This window comes from Sphaerodactylus townsendi, linkage group LG05, assembly GCF_021028975.2.
Source record: "Sphaerodactylus townsendi isolate TG3544 linkage group LG05, MPM_Stown_v2.3, whole genome shotgun sequence".
Lineage (NCBI taxonomy): Eukaryota > Metazoa > Chordata > Lepidosauria > Squamata > Sphaerodactylidae > Sphaerodactylus > Sphaerodactylus townsendi.
This window is the reverse complement of record NC_059429.1, coordinates 136,704,903-136,727,746: the sequence shown is the minus strand read 5'-3', so window position 1 is coordinate 136,727,746 and position 22,844 is coordinate 136,704,903. Positions and strand designations below refer to the sequence as shown.

The 22,844-nt window shown below is 48.0% G+C and overlaps 1 protein-coding gene and 1 long non-coding RNA gene across 5 annotated transcripts in view; both read right to left on the bottom strand.

The window, feature by feature from the left end:
• LOC125433716 (BPI fold-containing family B member 3-like) overlaps positions 1-3,035 on the bottom strand; it is a 33,276-nt gene extending 30,241 nt beyond the window's left edge. For all 4 annotated transcript variants that reach the window (XR_007244652.1, XR_007244653.1, XR_007244655.1 and 1 more), the window contains exons 1-2: positions 2,919-3,035; positions 1,453-1,579 (exon numbers count right to left, since the gene is read on the bottom strand). The gene's annotated coding sequence lies outside the window, so the exon portion shown is untranslated. The remainder of the gene's footprint in view (positions 1-1,452; positions 1,580-2,918) is intronic.
• A 15,165-nt stretch (positions 3,036-18,200) lies between these two features.
• LOC125433903 lies at positions 18,201-21,490 on the bottom strand. The gene is made up of 4 exons (XR_007244679.1): positions 21,441-21,490; positions 20,703-20,766; positions 19,353-19,429; positions 18,201-18,569 (listed from the first exon to the last, which is right to left on the bottom strand). It is a non-coding gene; the product is annotated as an uncharacterized LOC125433903 (long non-coding RNA).
• Between the last annotated feature and the right edge of the window lie 1,354 nt (positions 21,491-22,844).

The following is a 22,844-nucleotide window of genomic DNA, read 5'->3' as shown; positions in this document are numbered from 1 at the left end:
CTACAGCACCCTAATGATTCCAACTGTGAAAGCCTTCGACAATACCAGATTAATTTGCATTAGATTTAATAATATTGGTTAATGTCATTATTATGTCTGTTGCCAACAATAATGTGAATGTACAGATTTATGAAGCAACTGCATCAGGCCATTGGAGCTCTCCAGGGGCCCCTTCCGCACACAGAATAATGCACTTTCAATCCACTTTCACAATTGTTTGCAAGTGGATTTTGCCGTTCCGCATTGAAAGGGTATTGAAAGTGCATTATTCTGTGTGTGCGGAAGGGGCCAAGGTCTCAGGCAGAAGTCTTCCACGTCACTTACTACCTGAACGCATTTCACTGAGGATGCCGGGGCTTGAACCTGGGAGGTTCTTCATGCCCAGCAGATGTTCTGCCAGAGCTAAAACCCAATATTATGTCCCTGACATTTTAATTTTTATTGGTTAGTATCCAAATGTGCATCCCTGTCAGTTTGTTAGGCACCCCTTCCACTCCCTGCTTAAAATCATAGGATCATAGAGTTGGAAGAGACCAGCAGGGCCATCAAGTCCAACCTCCTGCCATGCAGGAACACACAGTCAAAGGACTCCAGACATATGTTCATCCAGGGGTCTGCAACCTGCGGCTCTCCAGATGCTCATGAACTACAATTCCCATCAGCCCCTGTCAGCATGGCCAATTGGCCATGGTGGCGAAGGTGAATGAGGATTGTAATCCATGAAAAATCTGAGAAACGCCAGGTATAAACCACTGAAGATAGGGGTACCCACCTCCAGGTTTGGACCCAACATTCTCCCAGATTTACAACTCCAGACACAGAAATCAGTTCCCCTGGAGAAAATGACTGCTTGGAAGATGGACTCCACAGCATTTGGATCCCTGCTGAGCTGTTTGCTGCACCCAAACCCTGCCCTTGCTAGGTTCCACCCACAAATATCCAGGAATCAGCCACTAATTGCAGGCACTATCCTGGGATATCTATGAACATCTTTTAAAAGCATATACAATACAGGAAATAAATGACATCGTTACATGGGCACAATCTTTTAGCCTTTTCTTGCTTATTAAATCTGCCATGTAACAAGGCAGAAGGCATAACATTAAACCTGGCGAGCATTATGGCTCTCCTTTGAGCAGGGTTTATTAAGCAATACAGGTAGCGTGCCAAGTGGGAGAGAAATGGGAGAGATAAATACAGGGGGGAGCACGTTTTCTTGGCTGACTCTATGAACATCTGAGGATTTTGGGGCTGTGCTGTTTCCTCATGGGAGGGCGTTCACAGCCCATGAGAATGTGACCCCTGACGCCACGTCACATCTGTTACTAGCATCAAGTTGTCAGTTCCTGCTGCTCCATATGTTCCAGAATAATCTGTGGTTTGGAAAATCACTGTGGACTTCCCCTTTCCAGCTTCTCTGAATTGGCATCTAGAAGACAATAGGGAACTCACCATTTTCCAAGACGGACTTATCCAGTTGGGCTAGTGAAAGGACATTTTCCACAATGCCCTGAGAGAAAGGCAGGAGGCCCCAGAGGAGAAGGAGGATCCAAGCTCTTAGCATCTTCGATTCTTGTACCTGAAACAATATGGAAGCCACATCCTCACCTTGAAGGATGCTCAGAGAGAAACAAAATACAGTTTGGCAGATTACAAGGAAAGCTACACTGACGTCTGGAGCCCAGTTTTCATGCTATTGTCCCCAACCAAGAGCAGCTCTGATATTATGGCAAGTGGATCCACTTATGGATCCACATTAGGGCTACTGACCTTCCAGTGTGGCCTAAAGATCAGGAATTACAACTAGTCCCCGAACGACAGAGACAGTTTCCCCTGGAGAACGTATTTGCTTCGGAGGTCATTGTACCCAGATGAGCTTGTTTTCATTCCCCAAACCCCGTCTTCCTCAGACTCCAGCCTCATATCTCAAGGAATTTCCCAACCCAGAGCTAACTATCAGGGCAGCTCAGGTGGGAAAATATTGAAAGGAATGCAATTGACATAGGGGGATGCACCAATGACCCTCATACTTCACAGTATATGCCTCCAACATTTGTCAACATTATTTATCTTACCATGTTTTATGCCCCATTTTTAAAGTCAGGTATAGAACTTCAGTTTTGGAAATGCAATGTAAACCTTCTAGATGAATTTTTAAAGGCCACATACGTGATCTGATCTGGCCCCATCTCATCAGTTCTCTGAAGCTAAGTAGGGTTGACCCTGGCAAGAATTTGGATGGAAGACCACCAAGGAAGTCCAAGGTTAATATTTCCTGCTCTTACTGGCAGCTGCTGTCCAGGTCGATTTATGGCTACCAATCTTGATCCTCTTTGATCTGAGATTGCAAATGCCTTAACATTCCAGGTGCTTGGGAGCAACAGCCGCAGAAGGCCATTGCTTTCACATCCTGCATGTGAGCTCCCAATGGCACCTGGTGGGCCACTGCAAGTAGCAGAGAGCTGGACTAGATAGACTCTGGTCTGATCCAGCTGGCTTGTTCTTATGTTCTTATGTTCTTAGAGTCTCAGGGAGAGACCTTTCACATCACTGACTACCTGATCCTTTTAACTGCAGGTGCCAGGAATTGAACCTGGGATGGTCTGCAATCCAAGCCAGTGCTCAGAAGCCACTTAAGTTACTCAGCTGGACTGCTGGACTGGACTGTATCCCCTCCCCAGGTAAGCAGCGACTAACCAACTGACCAGACAATTAAATGTTCATGCCCACCTGAATTGGTTAACCACTCAACAGCCAAATAAATGCAAATTATATTTTCATTAAAAAAATAGAACAAAACTGAACTGAGATTTCAGTGCTTGCAATTTCAGACTCAAGATGTCAGATCAAACCTGAATCTTCATTTGGAGGGAATAACTTCACCGTCTCAGTCGCAGGGGAGTTAAAACTCTGCTTACCTTTCTCAGGTACTGAACTTCCCCGGCGGTCCTCCAAGGAAGATGGTTCTGCCTCTCCACAGATGTTCCTTATATATCTAAAATCTGTGTCAGGAATGAGGAAAATGGTCTGTTTGCAGAAAACTCAGAATATTTGCTTGGGTGTAAAGTAGCAAGAGGTTTGTGATTATTTCCAGTGCAAATATTTAATCATGAATTTGAAAAGCCAGGTTGATTGTTGAGCAATGGTTTCTTAATCACTGGCCAGGTGTCCTTGACCCAGCTTTCAACTGGGGTTCCATTTCCCAAAGAGCAGAGCCAACCAATCACCTTACCCACCCAGGAGAAGCCAGGATCCTTCATCATGAGTGACAGAAGGATGGGAAAGGATTTGCTTTGACCATTGCATGCTGATAGAGAGCATGGCCATATTGGCCCCAGGTTTTTCTGATGGTGGGAACCAGGCATTGGCTTCAGGCCCATGGAAGTCGGCCAGTGATGTCATCAAAAACATATCTTCTTGAAACCTCAAGTAGTCATTGGTGATCATGTTCCTGGCAGTTGTATGTATTTCATGGTCATGTTGTTGTCATTTGACAATCACTCCTGATCTTCCAGGACCCAAGTTTAGATGGATGTGATCAGGAGAGCCCAGGCTAGTCCAGTCTCATCAGATCTTGGAAGCTAGGCAGGGTTGGTAGTAGCTAGTACTTGAATGGGAGACCACCAAGGAAGTCCAGGGTTGCTATGCAAGGGAAGCAATGGCAAACCACCTCTGTTCATCACCTGCCCTGACCTGGATCGCCGGTACACTATTATCTGGTGTTAGATCTTGGTAGCTAAGACGGGTCAGTCCTGATTAGTATTTGGAGGGGAGACCACCAAGAAATACCAGGGATGTGACATGAAAGTTGGCAATGGCAAACCACCTCTGTTCATTTCTAGCCTTGAAAACCCTATACCCGTGGTGGTGAACCTTTGGCACTCCAGATGTTATGGACTACAATTCCCACCAGCCTCTGCCAGCAAAGGCCAGTGGCCATGCTGGTAGGAGCTGATAAGGAATTGTAGCCCAAGTCCTGCTGGAAGTGCCAAAGGTCCGCCCTCACTACCCACCATACTGGTGTCAGGCTTCGCAGCCCTCCAGATGTTATGGACTACAGTTCCCATCATCCCTGCCTGCATCATGCTGGCAGGGGATGATGGGAACTGAAGTCCATAACATCTGGAGGGCCGCGAGTTTGACACCTGTGCTCTATACCATATCAGCCCTGATGTAAGGAATTCCATAGACGCAGAAATAAAAGGCTCTGGGAGTAAAAGTCCATTTATTAAGACATCTTAGAAAGCTCAAGTACACGCCGGTAGCAGGAATGACACTTCCCGCCATGAAGCACAGGTTATAATACCGATCACCCCATCCCCCCCTTCCTGCTTACATGGGGAACAGAGGCTTCATCTCCAGCGCAGAGATAAAGTCTCCGCTTGAAGCATCTATTATCGCCGGGCTGTGGAATGCACTCAAAGGTTACTTCACCATCAACACTATTGAATCCTTTACACTCTGCCTCCCCTAAAGAAGACCCCTTCCCCAGGTTTGTCTTGGAAAGAAGCGGTGGAAAGCAGCAATAAGGGTGGGGGGCTTCAATGTTTTCGGAATAGACCCATTGATTATACCCAGAGGGAATATCCCCACCCAAGAAATCTAAATATTGCCAGCGTTTGCGATTAAAGCGAGAGTCCAGGATAGCGTCAATTTACCGTAGTGCTTGTGGCCATCAATAATAGTCGGTGGGGGGGCCTCTCCGGCTGGCTATCGTGCCAGGCATCGGAAGCGGTGAGGCCTCCTTGAGCAAAGCTGGAATGGAAGACAGGATGGATGTTACTAAGAGAGTTAAGGCAAAATCCTAAAGAAGCGGGCAGTGACATCATTAATCACTTTTAGTCAATGTTGAAAGGATCCCACAAATCTCTTGCACTTAAGTTTAGAAAATTTATGCACGCGTCTCTGAGGTTTTTTGTAGATAAATACACCCAGGAGCCCACACGCAGAGGGAAATCCGAGCGGTGTTTATCCGGCTAGTGCAGTTTTGGGAGTCCTTTGCTTGTTGTAAAGGCGGTCTGGACCGACTTCCATCACTCAGCTAGGGATCAAATCCATCGTTGAAATTGTGGTGGGTCCAAGGCCGCTGCGGGTAGCGTTGTGGCAACTTGGCCGGGAAGGAGCGCACTGCAGACACAATTTCAAAGGGGGGGGTTTTCTTTGTACCCTACTATGAACCGGCGATTGTTGTAGGCGCAGACTCCATGAATGACGGAATAAAGCTCGCTACCACCATTGTCTTGGTGGTAGTTGGTGTAACAAGCGTGAAATACTGCCTCTTAAGGTTCTGTTCGTTCTCTCCGTCTCGCCGTCACTTTGAAGGCGTGTGGTAGAGGCCGGCTGACTGTCGGGGCGGACCCCAACAACCTTCCAAAAGCGCTTTCCAGAACTTCTGGAGTATGAACTGGGGGCCGCGGTCTGGAGACCATTTCCTATGAACGGGGGCGGAATGGAGACGGTAAACATGTTGAATGAACAAGTCGTTATAACTTAGGAGCCGGAGGGGATGGAAGCACATGGAATAAAATGGAGGGCTTGCTTTTAGAGAATAAGTCTACACCACCACCCATAAAAAACCGTATTAGCCATGACTTTTCGGGGCAAATCTGTAATGAAATCCGTGGAGATGACTTCCCAAGGCCGGGAAGCTACCGGGAGAGGCTTTGCAATAGTCCATGGGAGCTTTCCCGGAATGGTTTTGGCTTCTGCACAAACCGAAAGCAGCCTTTAATGTATGCCTCAATGTCTTTGCGCATTGCGCCGCCACCAGAACCACGGGCGGGCCAAGTGTAGAGTTTTCATAAAGCCGGTGAAATGCCCAGCCGAACGGGCATCGTGGCAAGCTTCAAGAACCTGCTTTTGGCGGAGGGGGGGGGAGGCATCGCATCAACATTCTACCAAACCTTACCCTCCAAACGCAATTGGGAGTCCCCTTCGGCCGCTGGAGGCTCGTGCATTCTCCTCCAATTCTCGCGAGAGGAAAGGAGAGAGATCTAGACTGGGAATGGGGGGCGGAGGAGATAGTGGATGTTTGAGATCGAGTGACAGCCAACCCCCCAACTGGGAGGGGAAAGAACAGTGCGTGGAATGTCCTCGTGAGGGGCAGCTCCAGCACCCTCCCCGGGTAGGGCGCCGAGCGCGTCAGCCAGTTTGTTGGTTTTCCCAGGGAAAAAATGGACTGTAAAGAGAAATTGCGAGAAAAGAAGTCGGCCCAACGAAGTTGTTTTTGCGGACATCTTGAGGGGGGGTGGAAAGAGCTGCCAGGTTTTTTTATGATCCGAATTCAAACTTGAAAGGGATGTTTAGCCCCTCCAGCCAGTGGCGCCAAGTGAGAGGATGCTGCTGCTTTGATGGCCGCAGTCTCCTTGTCACCCACAGTCCAGCTTGAGCTCTCGGCAATCAGAAGAATTTTTTTTGACAAATAAAGCACACGGAACCAGTCTACCATCTTTATTTTTTTTCTGCAACAGGGCTGCCCCAAGTGCTTTGTCCGGTAAGTCCACGTGAACTTTCACAAACGCGGGAGATCCGGGTCAGGGTGCTTTTAGATAGATAGGTTCGGTGGTAAACGCCAGATTTGTAGTAGTTCAAAGTTGCTGTTTGACATTTTTTCAGACCAGAAAAGGGGGGCCCCGGGTTTGGCGGACAGTGGATCCCTTACCCTTAAAGATGCGTAGAGAGGTCTGTGAGAGGGAGAGTCAGTTCAGCAAATTGGGGTATAAAATCACGATAGAAATTAGCAAAACCAAGAAACGACTGGAGTTCTTTGCGGTTGGTGGGGGCAGGCCATTGGAGGACTGCGTCAATTTTAGCAGGATCCATTTTTTAAGCCCTCGGGCGAGATCCGGTAACCCAAATAGTCAATGGAGGTCTGATGAAAACAGCATTTGGAGAGTTTGGCAAAGAGAGAGTTGTCAGAAGCAAAGCGTTGTCAGCCACCTCTCGAACCAATATTTCATGCTCTCTTTCTATTGTTTAAGTAGTAAATTAAACGTCATCTAAGTATACAACAACTCCTTTGTACAGTAAATCATAAGGAGGTAACTTCATTAATAAGAGCCATGAAAGCTCCGGGGGCCCCACTTTAACCCGAATGGCATTATTAAGTATTCAAACTGTCCAAACTTTTGTGTTAAACGCAGTCAGGTGTTCATATCCTTCAGCAATCCTGACTCTGTAGTAAGCTTCTCTCAAGAGTCCAATTTAGTAAAATAGATGCGTCCTTTGCCGAGTGCATCCTAAAAAAGGTCCTTGATCAAAGGCAAAGAGGATATTTATTGGACAGGGAAACCGCGATTGGAGACTCCTCGATAATCTAAAAGTGCAAAGCCTTAAAGACCCATCTTTCTTTTGACAAACAAAACGGAGAGCAGCGTGCGGTGTGTTTGGTAGCCATACCGTGATAAAACTCATGAGCGAGGTTCTTGTCTAAGAAGCCGCACGCAGTTCCTTCTCCTCATTGGGACTCATCGCGGTAAGATTCTACCCTTGGGTAGTTAAGCGCCCCTGGTTGTATGACAATTTTACAGTCAGTGTCTCTGTGGGGTGGCAACTGATCACATTCCTGCTCCTGAAAAACTCTGGCTAGATCTTGATAATAATGCAGGTGGGATGCCAATAGAATCGGGAGCAATCACTGAGGGAAGCCAGAGAGGGGTGTGTGTCAGGAGACGTTGGGTTTTCTTCCCAATTCATGTGTGTTCACCGCAGGGAGGGTCACGAATTCCTAGGATCCTTGTCTTTCCAAATGAATTTTGGTTCATGTAACAACAACCAAGGCATGCCCAAAGAACTATGGGAGTGTTTGGCCATTACTGAAAGCCAAAATGAAATCTAATTTTTCTGCTCCCAATGGTCGGCGCAACGGAGGAGAACCGGCTGTGTTTTGAATCTGGGCCGGTCCTTCGTTTCCGCCAGGGGGCTACCCGGGTCCATTTGGGTGAATAATGGTATGGAAGCTTAGCCAGTGGAATTCGGTCCAGACTCCAGCTCCTCTGCCACCTGGGGCCGCGATTAAGCTTGATGGGAGCAAGCCGGAATCCTGCCAGGGCCGAGGCTATAATGCGAGTGTGTTTAGCGGGGTTGGCCAGAAATGCTTGAACAGTAATGGGAGCTGCCTTCACCTTCACCGCGTCAGGAAGTCGGGCCCATGTCCATGGGGGCTGAAGCATTAGGCAAACAGCTGCTTCCCTCCTCTGGGTCACCGGTCCACCGCTTTGGATGAGCCAGTGGGAGGCAGCCCCTGACCTTGGGCGTGGTGGTTTGGCAGACGGAGTCGCGGAGCTGTGGGTCGCTTGGTTTTGCTTCTTGGGACAGTTACATGCTAGATGACCAGGCCCTCCGCTATATTAAGACACACAACCCTGGCAAAGCCGGCGGCGGCGGTCGGAGGTGGTTTCGGTAGGAGCTGGCTGGGCTTGACCTTTGGTGGACACAGTAGTGGTTTTAGGGCGTGACCTCCTTGACGGCGTATTCCAAGCTGCAGACGCCACTTGAAGACCCCAACTGGATCCAATCCGCAATGGTAAGTGAGGAACTCGAATTAGAAACCTGCCGCTTTCACGTGGCTTGCTGTCCACAGCATCCGAGAAGTATTCGCATTTCATGCGTTCAGGCCACTCAGTGAGGAAGTCGAAAGCAGTCAGCGCGCACGCAAATTCACGGACAAATTCTGCAAACGGGCTGTTGCCTTGCTGGATGGTTTCTGATGGTGCGGATGAAAAGCTTCATCTCCTCGGCGCCCGGATCTTGAAAGCGCCGCTCTTAAAGCTTCTGGAGGAATGCGGGCACTGCCATGCGCAGAGTCCCTCATCCTTGTAAATCCAAAACAGTCACGAACCAGTCGGTTGCTGCCCCTTTATCCAGGACTCTCCGAGCCGATGTCCCGTGATTTTTTCGGCGTTCAGACCGGTATATAGATCATCATAGTGCTTCCAAGTGGGCATTGAGTTGTAAAGATGAAGTAGGGAAGTTTTGAAGCGGTCCCATCAAAGCGAGGCTGGTATCGAGGGGCTTGATAGTATTCCCGTTCGACGGCTCTTGGTGCCTGCCTGAGGAGGTGGTTGCGCGGGTTGAGTGGAGTTGGGCAGGCAGCTGTTGTATCTGAGATGTCGGAATCAGCGCTGGCGGTACGCTGGCGCTTTGGGTGGCAGGACCCAGGTACGTGGCCCCCCTGGCGCCGTACATGATCAGTAACAGCATAGACTCCAACTTGGGGGCTTCCCGGTCTGCTGCCTCCTTAGCTCCCTTTCCAACGCAGCCAGATCCCTCTCCTTGCGAGCCAATGCATCCTGGTGCGCATGCAAAGCAGCCTTTTCTCGTTCCAATTTAGCCAGTTCGGGTCCCGTTTAAGGGCTTCAGTGAGCTCACTTTCGTAAGCTTAGAGCCTGAAGCAGCTTCAGCGTTGCCGTTGTAAATCCAGTCTGGACTGTTCCAGGACTTTATCATGGAACTGATCGATTCTGGGCATATTGTCGTTGGAGCGGCTGTCTTTGGCACGGTCCAACCTCGAAGCTGGACTTCTTTGGCGCTGCTGTTCCCGGTCCCTCGCTGCAGGTTTTCGCGCTCTTGCTGCAAATGTAAAGTTCGCTCCTCCTCCCATAACTGGCGTTTCGCACGGTTCCATGTCGCTTGGGCTTCGCGCATGATGCGTCCCACTTCCTCATCCCAGTCCCTCCCTCGATGGGAGAGGAAACCGGTCTGGCTGGGAACGCAGGCTTTCTTCGGACTCCCTCGTCGTCTGGAAGGCTGGTAGGCATCGGAGACACCGTAGCCACCGCGAAAGCCACCGGTGGCTCCCCGAGGCACCCTCAGGAAGATGCGGTTGCATGGCCCAGGATCAGGGTCCGGATTGGGAAGGCCGGTCGCGGATACCCTCCCAATTCCAGGTTTAGTCCCGGTGCGTCCTTTGGACGGGCCCCAGTGCTGTGCCACGGTGTGGTTCTTTGGGAGCATCACCAAAAAATCTGACGAAGTCCAGGAATCGTTCAATGGACTCCTGGGTTGCCAAAGCATGAAAGGTGGTCAAGCCACGTCTCCTCCATGACAGGTTGCATCTGGAGGTTGTAATCCACATGAAAACGGGTGAGAGATCCGATCCACAGGCGCTCGATCCATAGAGCAGCGCCCCAAACGAATTTCAAGGTCGTCACACGTCCCTTTGTTCCAATGGCGGAGTAAAAGGAAGACTCGTGCTGATCACGAGGACGAGGAAAGGAAGCCACCAGCGAGGCCCGTTCTCCTGCTGGTTCCTCCAGATCCAGAAGGGAAAGGTCGGAGCCCTCTTTGGGGGCTACCGCACCTTCCGCAGTAAAATTCAACCTCTCCATCGCAAGACAAGAGGTCCACTACACAGGAGTATAGATGAATTAGGATTCCTGCCACAATGTAAGGAATTCCATAGACGCAGAAATAAAAGGCTCTGGGAGTAAAAGTCCATTTATTAAGACATCTTAGAAAGCTCAAGTACACGCAGTGGCAGGAATGACACTTCCCGCCAGAAGCACAGGTTATAATACCAGTCACCCCATCCCCCCTTCCTGCTTCCCATGGGAACAGAGGCTTCATCTCCCGCGCAGAGATAAAGTCTCCGCCGAAGCATCTGGCCCATCGCCCGGGCTGTGGAATGCACTCAAGGTTACTTCACCATCAACACTATTGAATCCTTTACACCTGAATTGGCAGCATCCCCCCATCAATCTTAACCAACATGTCTGTGTAGCTTCAAAGACAACTCATTTAATTTATTATTTTTTTAAAAAAAGGGAAACACTATATTGCTGGAATCAGTAGGATGAACAGAGTGCAACCATGTACTTTTGGGGCTGGAAAGACACCCAAGATTAGAACCTGTAGAGCAAATGTCTGGGGCAGTGGTGGTGAACCTATGGCACTCCAGATGTTCATGGACTACAATTCCCATCAGTCCCTGCCAATTGGCCATGCTGGAGTGCCATAGGTTCATGGAGAGTCCATGAACATCTGGAGTGCCATAGGTTCGCCACCACTGGTCTGGGGTCAAAAAGCTGTGCGCATGGAAAATCTCCGCAGTAGAACATGTCGGGCAACAGGGGTGGAAGAAACAAACAAGAGGCTTAAGTGATCGAGGGAAGCCAGGGGCGTACCACCCAGGGGTACATATGGGGTCAAATGTCTTTGGGTTGCAGCAATTTAGTAACATGGGGACAGAAAAATCACCCCCACACCCTTCCTCTTTCTCCCTGGGTCCATACACTGACTTGTTGTTTGGTCGTGCTGGGGGAGAGTGGCCACCCATATGCAGGGGGAGGTGGACTCAGATTTTGCACCGGGCTACATTTTCCCTTGATATGCCTCTGTGGGGAGCATCTTTCTCCTCTGATGCCTTTTTTGTCCATGCTGTCCAAACAAAAAATCAGGAGGTGGCTTTTTAAAAGACATTCCCAGGGCCTCCTATGACGACTGAGGCTGAGATTAAGCTTGGGAGAGCCACTCTTATCCCACCGCTGCCACCACATGACGACTGAGGCTGAGATTAAGCTTGGGAGAGCCACTCTTATCCCACCGCTGCCACCACATGACGACTGAGGCTGAGATTAAGCTTGGGAGAGCCACTCTTATCCCACCGCTGCCACCACATGACGACTGAGGCTGAGATTAAGCTTGGGAGAGCCACTCTTATCCCACCGCTGCCACCACATGACGACTGAGGCTGAGATTAAGCTTGGGAGAGCCACTCTTATCCCACCTCGGTCTCGGGTCCCTTTTCCCACCTAATGACTCCAGACCAGCTGATTGTTCAAGGATTTCTTGTAAAAATTCAAAACAAAGAAATAAAACATAAATGCGTTTAGAGATAGCTCAGCTGGTTACATTCCTTTTGGTTCTTTGCCCCCATTCCGGGAACCCACGGCCCAGAGATGCTTCTCTGACCACGTCTCAAGATGGAATTCAAAACCCTTTGTTTTCCCCTTCTCAGGAAAACTCTGTTCAGGCCACGAGGTAACTTAGGCCTTCAAAGTTTCATCCTGGCACCTTTGTATGGCTTCCTGTCCTCCCTTCAGGAGATCAAAAGGCAAAGATGCTTTTATTTATTTATTTTATTTTATTTATTTATTAAACTTTTATACCGCCCCATCCTCTAGGGGCTCTTTTCACAGTCATATGTGACTTCCCTTTATAGTAGCGATAGCATCTTCCATGACACCTCTTATTTGTGCTGTGCACCATGGCCCAATACTGCCTTTGCTAGACTGCTGGATCTGAGATTGCAAATGCCTCAGCAGACCAGTTGATCGGGAGCAACAGCCGCAGAAGGCCATTGCTTTCACCTCCTGCCTGTGAGCTCCCAAAGGCACCTGGTGGGCCACTGCGAGTAGCAGAGAGCTGGACTAGATGGACTCTGGTCTGATCCAGCTGGCTAGTTCTTATGTTCTTAAGGCCATTGCTTTCACCTCCTGCCTGTGAGCTCCCAAAGGCACCTGGTGGGCCACTGCGAGTAGCAGAGTGCTGGACTAGATGGACTCTGGTCTGATCCAGCTGGCTTGTTCTTATGTTCTTATGTTCTTATGAGGCCACTTCAGTTGCATTGATGAGTGACTTGGTAACTGGATATCCCCTTTGATAGCTTTGGCAACTGAAAAATGTATCCCAGATAACATTAGAAATGGAGATATATCTAATCAGGTAGCCCTTTCTTTCAACATACTTCCCCCCCCCCCCTTATTTTAATTCTTCTGAAGAAATAACTCAGTCATCCTTATCAGGGTGGGTAGCATACTTGGGGTTGGAAAAGGTCAGTGGAATTTAAAAACTACAGGAACTGATCCATGAAGCCAGCAAGCACAGCTCAAGGCATTTCTTCACGCGTGATTGGTGTTTGGAATATGCTGCCACAGGAGGTGGTGATGGCCACTCACCTGGATAGCTTTCAAAGGGGCTTGGATAGATTTATGGAGGAGAAGTTGATTTATGGCTACCCATCTTGATCCTCCTTGATCTCAGATTGCAAAGGCCTTAACAGACCAGGTGATCGGGAGCAGCAGCCGCAGAAGGCCATTGCTTTCACATCCTGTTCACGTCCTGTATGTGAGCCCCCAAAGGCACCTGGTGGGTCACTGCAAGTAGCAGAGAGCTGGACTAGATAGACTCTGGTCTGATGTTCTTATGTGCTCACAGTACATGGACTCCAGGAGCTGTCTAACAAACCCAGAACTGATTCTCCTCAAGACTGAGAAATAGTTGCAGGGGATTTTCTCTCAGTGAACATGCTGGGTTGGCCAGTCACTTTCCTCGCTCCACCTCAATCTTCGCTCTTCATCAATCTGGCATTCAGGACCCATGATTCTAGGGTTTCCAGTCTCTAGGTGAACCTTTAAACTGATCTCCAGACTACAGAAAGCAATTCCTCTGGAGGAAATGGCAGTTTTGGAAGGTGATGTATATCATATTATATTCTGCTGAATCTCCTCCACCAGCTATGCTTGCCAGCCTCCTGATAGTGGCTGGAGATCCGGGATTACCACTGATCTCCAAGAGTCAAAGATCAACTAGTTCTGGTGGGTTTTCCAGGCTGTGTGGCCGTGGTCTGGTGGATCTTGTTCCTAACGTTTCGCCTGAATCTGTGGCTGGCATCTTCAGAGGTGTATCTGTCTTTTCTCTCTGATACACCTCTGAAGATGCCAGCCACAGATGCAGGTGAAACGTTAGGAACAAGATCCACCAGACCATTGCCACACAGCCCGGAAAACCCACCAGAACCAGTTGAATCTGGCCGTGAAAGCCTTCGACAAGACAAAGATCAGTTCACCTGGAGAAAACGGCCACGTTAGAAGGTGGAGTGTATTGGCATTGTGCCCCATTGAAGTCCTTTCTCTCCCCAAACCCTGCTCTCCTGAGGTTGCACTCCCCCCACATCTCAGGGTTGGGAAATGCCTGGCTCCACCCCACAAATCTCTCTTGCTTTGAAAACAGGGCCATCAGTCCCCAACACCACCAGTCCAGTGGTGGGATCCAAAAATATTAGTAACAGGTTCCCATGGTGGTGCGATTCAAACAGTGGTGTAGCGCCAATGGGGCTGGGCACGACGGGGGAGTAGCCGGGCATTTTGGGGGCAGGGCATTGCTGGGCAGGGCTGTGGCAAGGACACAGCCGCTGCGCCGGTCCTTGGGCGGGAAACGAATGCACGCAGGCGCAGGCTGCCACGCACGCCGGTGCACCTCCTGCTAGACTGCTTCAAGTTCTGCGTGCTACTGCTGAGAGGAAAGGCGTAACTCAGGCAAAAATCACGTGGCAAAATCACCAATTAGTCACCCCCTCTCGGCACACACAAATAATTAGTAACCTACTCTCGGGAACCTGTGAGAACCTGCTGGATCCCACCTCTGCACCAGTCTCCATGCTTGTAACTGTAGCTAAACTAGGCAGCAGGTGGCTGGACACTATCACTGTGCTGTCCTTGAGATGCTCGACTCCCAAACATATTTTTTTCCGTCGTGGTATTCTCACATTCCATGGGAAACAAGGAGGGAGTTTTATGGCGGGAACTCTTTGCAAAAGCCAGGCACTAGCTGTGTTCAATGAAGACTTCTGATCAAGCATCCAGAGTCCGATTATTGACTTAATGTCTTAAGACCTGACATTCTGCCATATGCTAACTCTCCAAATCACCTCGAAGTGCCTAAATAGTTTCATTCGACCATTCTACCCCCACCCCCACCCCAACCCCACAGATACTAGAGAGAGTGTTATCCAGTGTTCTACTCATCGGGGTATTTTGAGCTACAGGTGTACCAAATTTCAACTTTCTAGTGACTTCCTAATACTGTGTAAGCTTTTCTGGAAGACCATGAAGAACATGCATCCTCTTCTCATCCAGGAGCAGCAGTGGCGTAGGAGGTTAAGAGCTCGTGTATCTAATCTGGAGGAACCGAGTTTGATTCCCCGCTCTGCCGCCTGAGCTGTGGAAGCTTATCTGGGGAATTCAGATTAGCCTGTACACTCCCACACATGCCAGCTGGGTGACCTGGGGCTAGTCACAGCTTCTCGGAGCTCTCTCAGCCCCACCTACCTCACAGGGTGTTTGTTGTGAGGGGGGAAGGGCAAGGAGATTGTAAGCCCCTTTGAGTCTCCTGCAGGCTGCAGGAGAGAAAGGGGGGATATAAATCCAAACTCCTCCTCCTCCTCCTCCTCCTCCTCCTCCTCCTCCTCCTCTTCTTCTTCTTCTTCTTCTTCTTCTTCTTCTTCTTCTTCTTCTTCTTCTTCTTTGATTTATCACATTTCAGGGCTCAGGTAGTACCCTTTGAGATGGGGTGCCAGACATTCGCTGGGGGGGGGGGCAGGGGATTCTCCACTGTAGGGCCCCTCTCCTGGTGCCATCCAGCTTGCAGGCTGAATCCAGGCTTAAAATGAGACCCAGACCTCAAAATCGCTGGCGAAATGATCTCACTTCTTGACACAGAATCATAAAATTGGAGGAGACCCCAAGGGCCATCAAGTCCAATCCACCTGCCATGCAGGAAGGCACAATCAAAGCACTCCTGACATATGGTCATCCAGCCTCTGCTTAAAAACTTCCAAAGAAGGAGACTCCACCACTCTCTGAAGCAGTGAATTCTACTGTTGAACAGCCCTGAAGGGCAAGAAGTTCATCCTAACGTTTAGGCAGAATCTCTTTTCCTGCACCTTGAACCCATTACTTTTTGTCATAAGAACATAAGAACAAGCCAGCTGGATCAGACCAGAGTCCATCTAGTCCAGCACTCTGCTACTCGCAGTGGCCCACCAGGTGCCTTTGGGAGTTCACCTGCAGGATGTGAAACCAATGGCCTTCTGCGGCTGCTGCTCCTGAGCATCTGGTCTGCTAAGGCATTTGCAATCTGAGATCAAGGAGGATCAAGATTGGTAGCCATAGATCGACTTCTCCTCCATCAATCTGTCCAAGCCCCTTTGAAAGCTATCCAGGTGAATGGCCATCACCACCTCCAGTGGCAGCATATTCCAAACACCAATCACACGTTGCGTGAAGAAGTGTTTCCTTTTACCAGTCCTAATTCTTCCCCCCCAGCATTTTCAATGAATGCCCCCTGGTTCTAGTATTGTAAGAAAGAGAGAAAAATGTCTCTCTGTCAACATTTTCTACCCCAGGCATAATTTTGTAGACTTCAATCATATCCCCCCTCAGCCGCCTCCTCTCCAAACTAAAGAGTCCCAAACGCTGCAGCCTCTCCTCATAGGGAAGGTGCTCCAGTCCCTCAATCATCCTCGTTGCCCTTCTCTGCACTTTTCCCATCTCTTCAATATCCTTTTGTCCTATTCTCCAGAGCAGCAGGTTGGGGGAATTGAGTCTGGGGCGGACAGGGGCTTCAATAGAGCACAGTGTCCTAAAGTCCACCCCAAAGAATCAATTTCCTGTAGCGGAGCCGACCTCTGTCATCCGGAGTTCAGTTGTAATTACGAAAGATCTCCAGGTCCCAGCTGGAGTTTGGCAACCCAAGGAGGATGGCAAACCTAACTCACTGGGATTGCATTTAATTTGCCACTCTGGCTCAAAGGGTTGCCAATCCCAGCAGGCCCCATCCATGCAGCACATTCCTGGAGAGAAATTTCTTCCTGAACACTTGGCTCTTCCTTCTGAGGGGGAGGCCGGTTCCTGGGGGATTAGATTGCCCCGGATGACTGTCGGACTTAAGGACAGCTGATCCCCCAGGCAAACACTGCTAGCCACAAGATCCACCTGGGTGACGAGGCGCTTACTCAAATGCCCATTGTCTTGACCCCGGCCTCTGTAACGAAGTCTCCAAAGCTCAGCCGGGTTGCTGTGCCAGCAGGGGAATAAGTGCCAGGCACACAATGGGACAGGAGTCGCTGAGATAACCAGGGGTATCATGTTATCAGGACCTTTAATCCACACCAGGCACAGATCCACAGCCACATAATGAGTGAGAAGAAGCCAGCGTAAGTGAGCCTGTGGAAAAGGTCATGGGGTGTCTTACAAATGCTGCCAACTTGGCAGGTATTGGGACAGTGACTCAGGACAAAGGGACACGTCCGTTCCCGCCCCCATTGGGCACCTCTTCCCTCAGATAGAGATCTCTCTCTCTCTCTCTCTCTCTCTCTCTCTCTCTCTCTCTCTCTCTCTCTCTCTCTGTCTCTCTCTCTCTCTCTCTCTCTCTCTCTCTCTCTGTCTGTCTGTCTGTCTATCTATCTATATCTGTCTGTCTGTCTGTCTGTCTGTCTGTCTGTCTATATCTGTCTGTCTGTCTATATCTGTCTGTCTGTCTGTCTATATCTGTCTGTCTGTCTGTCTGTCTATATCTGTCTGTCTGTCTGTCTGTCTATATCTATCTGTCTGTCTGTCTGTCTGTCTGTCTATCTATCTCTATCTGTCTGTCTGTCTGTCTATCTATCTATATCTGTCTGTCTGTCTGTCTGTCTATCTATCTATATCTGTCTGTCTGTCTGTCTGTCTATATCTGTCTGTCTGTCTGTCTGTCTATATCTGTCTGTCTGTCTGTCTGTCTGTCTATATCTGTCTGTCTGTCTGTCTGTCTGTCTGTCTGTCTGTCTGTCTGTCTGTCATCTAAAAGATTTTTGGACGCAAATCCATACTATCCATACAATCTTCTGAATTGTGAAGACTAATATTCATATTATGGCAATTCAAATGAAACCCAGGTATACTTTTTAGAATTTATGGACAATTTGAAATAAATATTTGTTTTTATATATGACATCAGCAGAGGGTTATGGGCAAAAGTGGAAAAATTAACCTATATGCACTACAGAAGATAGGGAAGCTGTTAAAATTGGCAGAAATAGCAAAACATACTTTGTATTATCAATTTGTTGATGGGAGAAAATAATCTAAATTCACCAATAACTGGAATCCTTTGATGGACTTTTTATGCAAGACAGAAAGAAAATGAATTGATAATTTGTGGTTTTGATGAATAGATGATTAGGGATTAATTATATTGGAGGAAGGTGTGAATCTCTTGATGGACAACATTTAAAATGTAATGTTTTATTTGGTTGTTAACAGAGAGGAGCAAGTGGCGAACTTTATAGATAACTATACTTGAAACTGGAAGTCTCTTTTTATTTCTTTTTCTCCTTTTTGCTATTCGTATTGCATTGTCAAATTTTAGATCTTGGTTTTATGTGGCGTTTAAAAAGTCGTAACAAAAATAAAAAATGTGTTTTAAAATAAGTAAACCAAAAGTTGCAAGGAAGGAAATGAAAATCTTTTATTGAAGAAGCTCATGCAACTCTATTCTAGGCTTGTCTGGAGGAAAGGTATAAAGCTGAGAGTGACAGAGAAGGAGGATCCTTCAAGCAATGCCCACCCCCACCCCCGGAAGCAGGAACTGGGGTGCATTTGCATTGGTACACATTTTTTTTTCTCAAGGAGTCCAGATGTTTCGATCAGGTGGTCTGGCCTCAGCCAGGAAGCTGGTGGTGCACGGGAAGGGCATGTTTCTAGCCTTGTTGTTTCCTTGCACGGTCCTCCGGCTTCTGCAGAGTGGGGTGGAGAATGGACTGCACCGCAGGGTCACTCGCTTTCACAGTGCACAATGGCTCGCACAGCATTCTGGGGAGAACGAGACATTACAAAGATGATCCTCACATTTGGAGACACAGGAGCTGCCCTAGAGAATCAGGCACAAATATCTATACAGAGACTCTTGCAAACAAGCCAAGAGTGCTGTGCACCATCATGTCTTCACGATCCCTTTGCCTTGTTACATCAAACTTGGGGTGCCAACCTCCAGGGGGTGGCTGGAGCTCTCCCGCAATTACGGTGATTTCCGGGAGAAAGAGAACAGTTCATCTGGAGAAAATGGTTTCTTTGGAAGGTGGATTCTGTGGCATTATATACCACTGAAATCCCTCCCCTTCCCAAACCTGGTCCTCCTGAGGATCCACCCCCCAAATAGCCAGGTATTTCCCAAGACTGAAAGCTCAGGAGCGTACATGGGAAGAGAAAACTCACAGCCGTACCCAAGCACTGAGACTGCATTTTGGCCCAGCTGATATGGAACACATTACTAAATGCATGTGATAGTTCCAGAAACAAGAAGGGCATAGTGCAATGTATATGCTGAAGAAGTGGACAGTGATTCCATAAAAACAAATATATACCTGGGAACTCATTCTGGATTTCTCTAGGACTACACACTTTGGACTGTTGTGTCCTCCTGACTTTGAGGCTCTTTGTTTGGACTTACGTCCTACTAGACCACACCGTTCAGCATCAGGGGCAGGGAGAAAGTAAACTGGCCGGCTCTAGCCTGTTGCTCTTTGGCCAGCATTCTCTGATCCCCACCCAGTGGATCACCAGTGCAAGGAAGCTTGCTTGATTCCATCAACTGACCGGAAGAATTTCAATGGCAGGTGCTGCATAGCTGGAGCCCATCATGCTTGGAAGAGGCATCCCATCTTTCATGGCCTCTGGAACAGGCAAAAAGAAAAGCGTTGTCATTGACTTGAAAGTGGTCCATAGGTATCAGCTGCTACAACAGGCAGCTGCCGAGTCTATCCTCTTCATTATTCTGAATTTCCTCCTCTGGGGAAGGGTTCTTAATAGCTTCCTCCCACCCGTCACAGCCCAACCTGCCCTCATCCTCATCAGGCGGCAAACACATGGAAAACTGGACACGGTAAGAACTGTTCCTGCTTAGTGTCACCTCAGGCTAGGGTTGCGAGCTCTCAGGTGGTGCTTAGAGACCTCCCACTATTGGAATTGATTCCTCCATTTGAAAAAAATGGCTGCTGTGGAAGGTGGGTTTGACATATGGAGACACTTAGGCACCTTTAGGTAACAGAATGTTGAGAGCCCAAAGGGTTAACGAGGAACTCCACATGATTGGCTAGAGAGATCTGCAGAGCATCCTTAGCCAGAACACTGCAAGTTTTGAGGAGCGAATGGAATTGAATGCCAGAGGGAATGGGTGTTCTGTTGTAGCTCCATTCTCTGCAGGCTGAGGGCCATTTCTAAGCTACTCTAATCAAACCAGGGAACAGGTGTTCTGTTGTAGCTCCATTCTCTGCAGGCTGAGGACCATTTCTAAGCTACTCTAGTTAAACCAGGAAGGACAGGTTTAAAATAGGGAAGGTCCTGTGCCAAGGTCAGAGACTTAGTGTTTGAAGAACTGTTTAGAGAGAGTAGAGAATAGAAATTAAGTTTTTGTTAGCATGTTAACAAGAGAGCCAAACAGAAAACTGAGGACCTACTGAAGAGGGTCCTTTGTTTGTGGAGAATTTAAGGGACTGTAACAACTTGAAGGCACTAAAAATAGAAGTTCTTATGTTCTTATGTTCTTATGAGTAACCGCAGCAAATTTGGAATGTCTCCAGACAGAAAAACAGTATAAACAGGAGCCTGAACATTCCTTCCACTGTGGTCCCGATCCAAACTGCAAACCTCACAATGGCACAAAAATTATGCTAGGAAGGCCAGTCACAGAACTTTGGACCGAGGTATCCAGATGTGTAATGGCTGAACCAAGATCTTTAAACTTGGCCCAAGCATGCATAGGTGTGGTCTGGGCTTACGGCTGAGCTGAAACCAGGATGGGTGACCAAAAGGTTTGCCACAGTCGAAAGCTTTCCCCCCCCTTCCAATGCTTTCTTTGGGGGCTCTCACTGAGTGTGGCTCTTGGAAACAGGGAGCACCTGGGCTGGGCTTGCAAACCAAGAACTCTTACACATTCAGGCTTCTTACCTTGAAGGGCTGGGACGGAAGTCACCTTCAAGAGACCTAGGAGGAAGTCGTTCAGACGCTCTGGCTGCAAGAGAGGAGAGGGAGAAGGCATCACGACTGGCAGCTGAAGATCTAAACGAGTCACATGAATTGTACTTTGGACCATTATTTTTGGAACATATATTCAACTTGAATACAAGACCGTCTCTCCCTATATCGCCCTTCTAGGCCCCTCCACTCATCGGAGGTGGACCTACTGGTGATCCCTGGCCCCAAGGCGATCCGGCTGGCCTCTACTAGGGCCAGGGCTTTTACGGCTCTGGCCCCTACCTGGTGGAACAGGCTTCCAGGTGAGATCAGGGCCCTGCAGGACTTACAGAGTTTCCGCAGGGCCTGTAAAACGGACCTGTTCTGCCAAGCGTTTGGCCAGCCGGGATGATGTCAACTTCGCCATAAAGAACATCTGGCCTCCCGTGGGTACACAAAGGGGGGAGGGAGGGGTTGAAGCCATCTGCAAGTTTTAGTATTTTATGTATTATTATGATATGTTTTTAAATTGTTTTATGACTGATGGACACCGCCCTGGGCCTTTAGGGGAGGGCGGTATATAAATATGATAAATAAATAAATAATAAATAAACATCCTGGAGGACTGGGCCCATACTCACCAGATGGGTCATCCGGTCCCCAGGAGGATCAGTTTGACCCCACCCTCCGCTTTTTGCTATATTTTATCCCTCGAGACCACCTCAAACTTACATCAAAGGTGCCAACTTCCGAATATTTCAGTTCTACGCCTTCCACACTGCAAAAGAAGGAGGACAAAGAGTTCACTACCAAGGCCACCCATGGGTGTGTATCGACTTCCTTCGCCCTCCCATGATCCCCTCCTCTTGGCTTCCTTTTACAAAACGCCTTTTCAGGATTCCTTTAGGTTGCTGATTGTATCTATGATGGCTTTTATTTTACTGAGAACTTGAGTGCTGGGAGCTTCTTCTGAGCCCTTCGGGGGTAGGGCGATTTATCAAATCGAATAAATAAATAAATAAATAAATAAATAATAATAATAATAATAATAATAATAATAATAATAATAATAATAATAATAATAATAATAATAATAATAATAATAATAATAACAACAACAACAACAACATCATCATCTGCTGTTGTAAGAAAATAGCCCAAACTGACTATCTCGAACGTCACAATAGGCTAGCAGCAATGGTGCACTGGAACCTTTGCAAAAAGTATGGCCTGCCCTGTAGCAAGACCTGGTACGAGCACAAGCCAGAGAAGACCACAGAAAATGAAGAAGCAAAAATACTCTGGGACTTTAGAATACAGACAGACAGACACCTGGCACACAACACCCCAGACATAACAGTGGTAGAGAAAAAACATGTTTGGATCATAGATGTTGCTGTGCCAGTTGACAGCAGGGTAGAGGACAAAGAGCTGGAAAAGATCACAAAATACAAGGACCTACAAATTGAAGTTGAACGATTGTGGCAGAAAAGAACAACAGTAATCCCACTAGTCGTCGGTGCTCTAGGAGGAATCCCAAGAAATCTTGAAAAACATCTGGAAAGCCTAAACTTGGACAGAACATCAGTCCACCTGCTGCAGAAAGCAGCACTTCTAGGAACTGCACACATTCTACGCAAAGACCTCTAATATCCTAGGTCCTTGGGAAGGACTCGATATTCAGAGATGAATTCCAGACACTTGTGCTGCGTTGTTATGTATAATAATAATAATAATAATAATAATAATAATAATAATAATAATAATAATAATAATAATAATGGTCTTTAGCAAGCCAAGTCAATCTTCTGTTTGCATTTTAGAGCAGAAAGACCGAAATATTTGATGTACATAAAATCAATGCAGTGTGAGGGCAACACCTCTTTGGGAAGCAAAGCCCTTAGCGCCTTGAAGGATCGGGCCCCTGCCCCCCCCCCCCATTCATTCATTCATTCATTCATTCATTCATTCATTCATTCATAACCCACTTTTCCCAACAAGTCAGGCTTTCCCCCAAACTTCCCTGCCCCCTGAATCTTCAGCATCATTTATCATTTTTTAATTAATGTATTCTGTAACTTCAATCTCCTGTCCACCATTTTATCCTCGAGCAGCCCTGCGAGGTAGGTCAGCTGC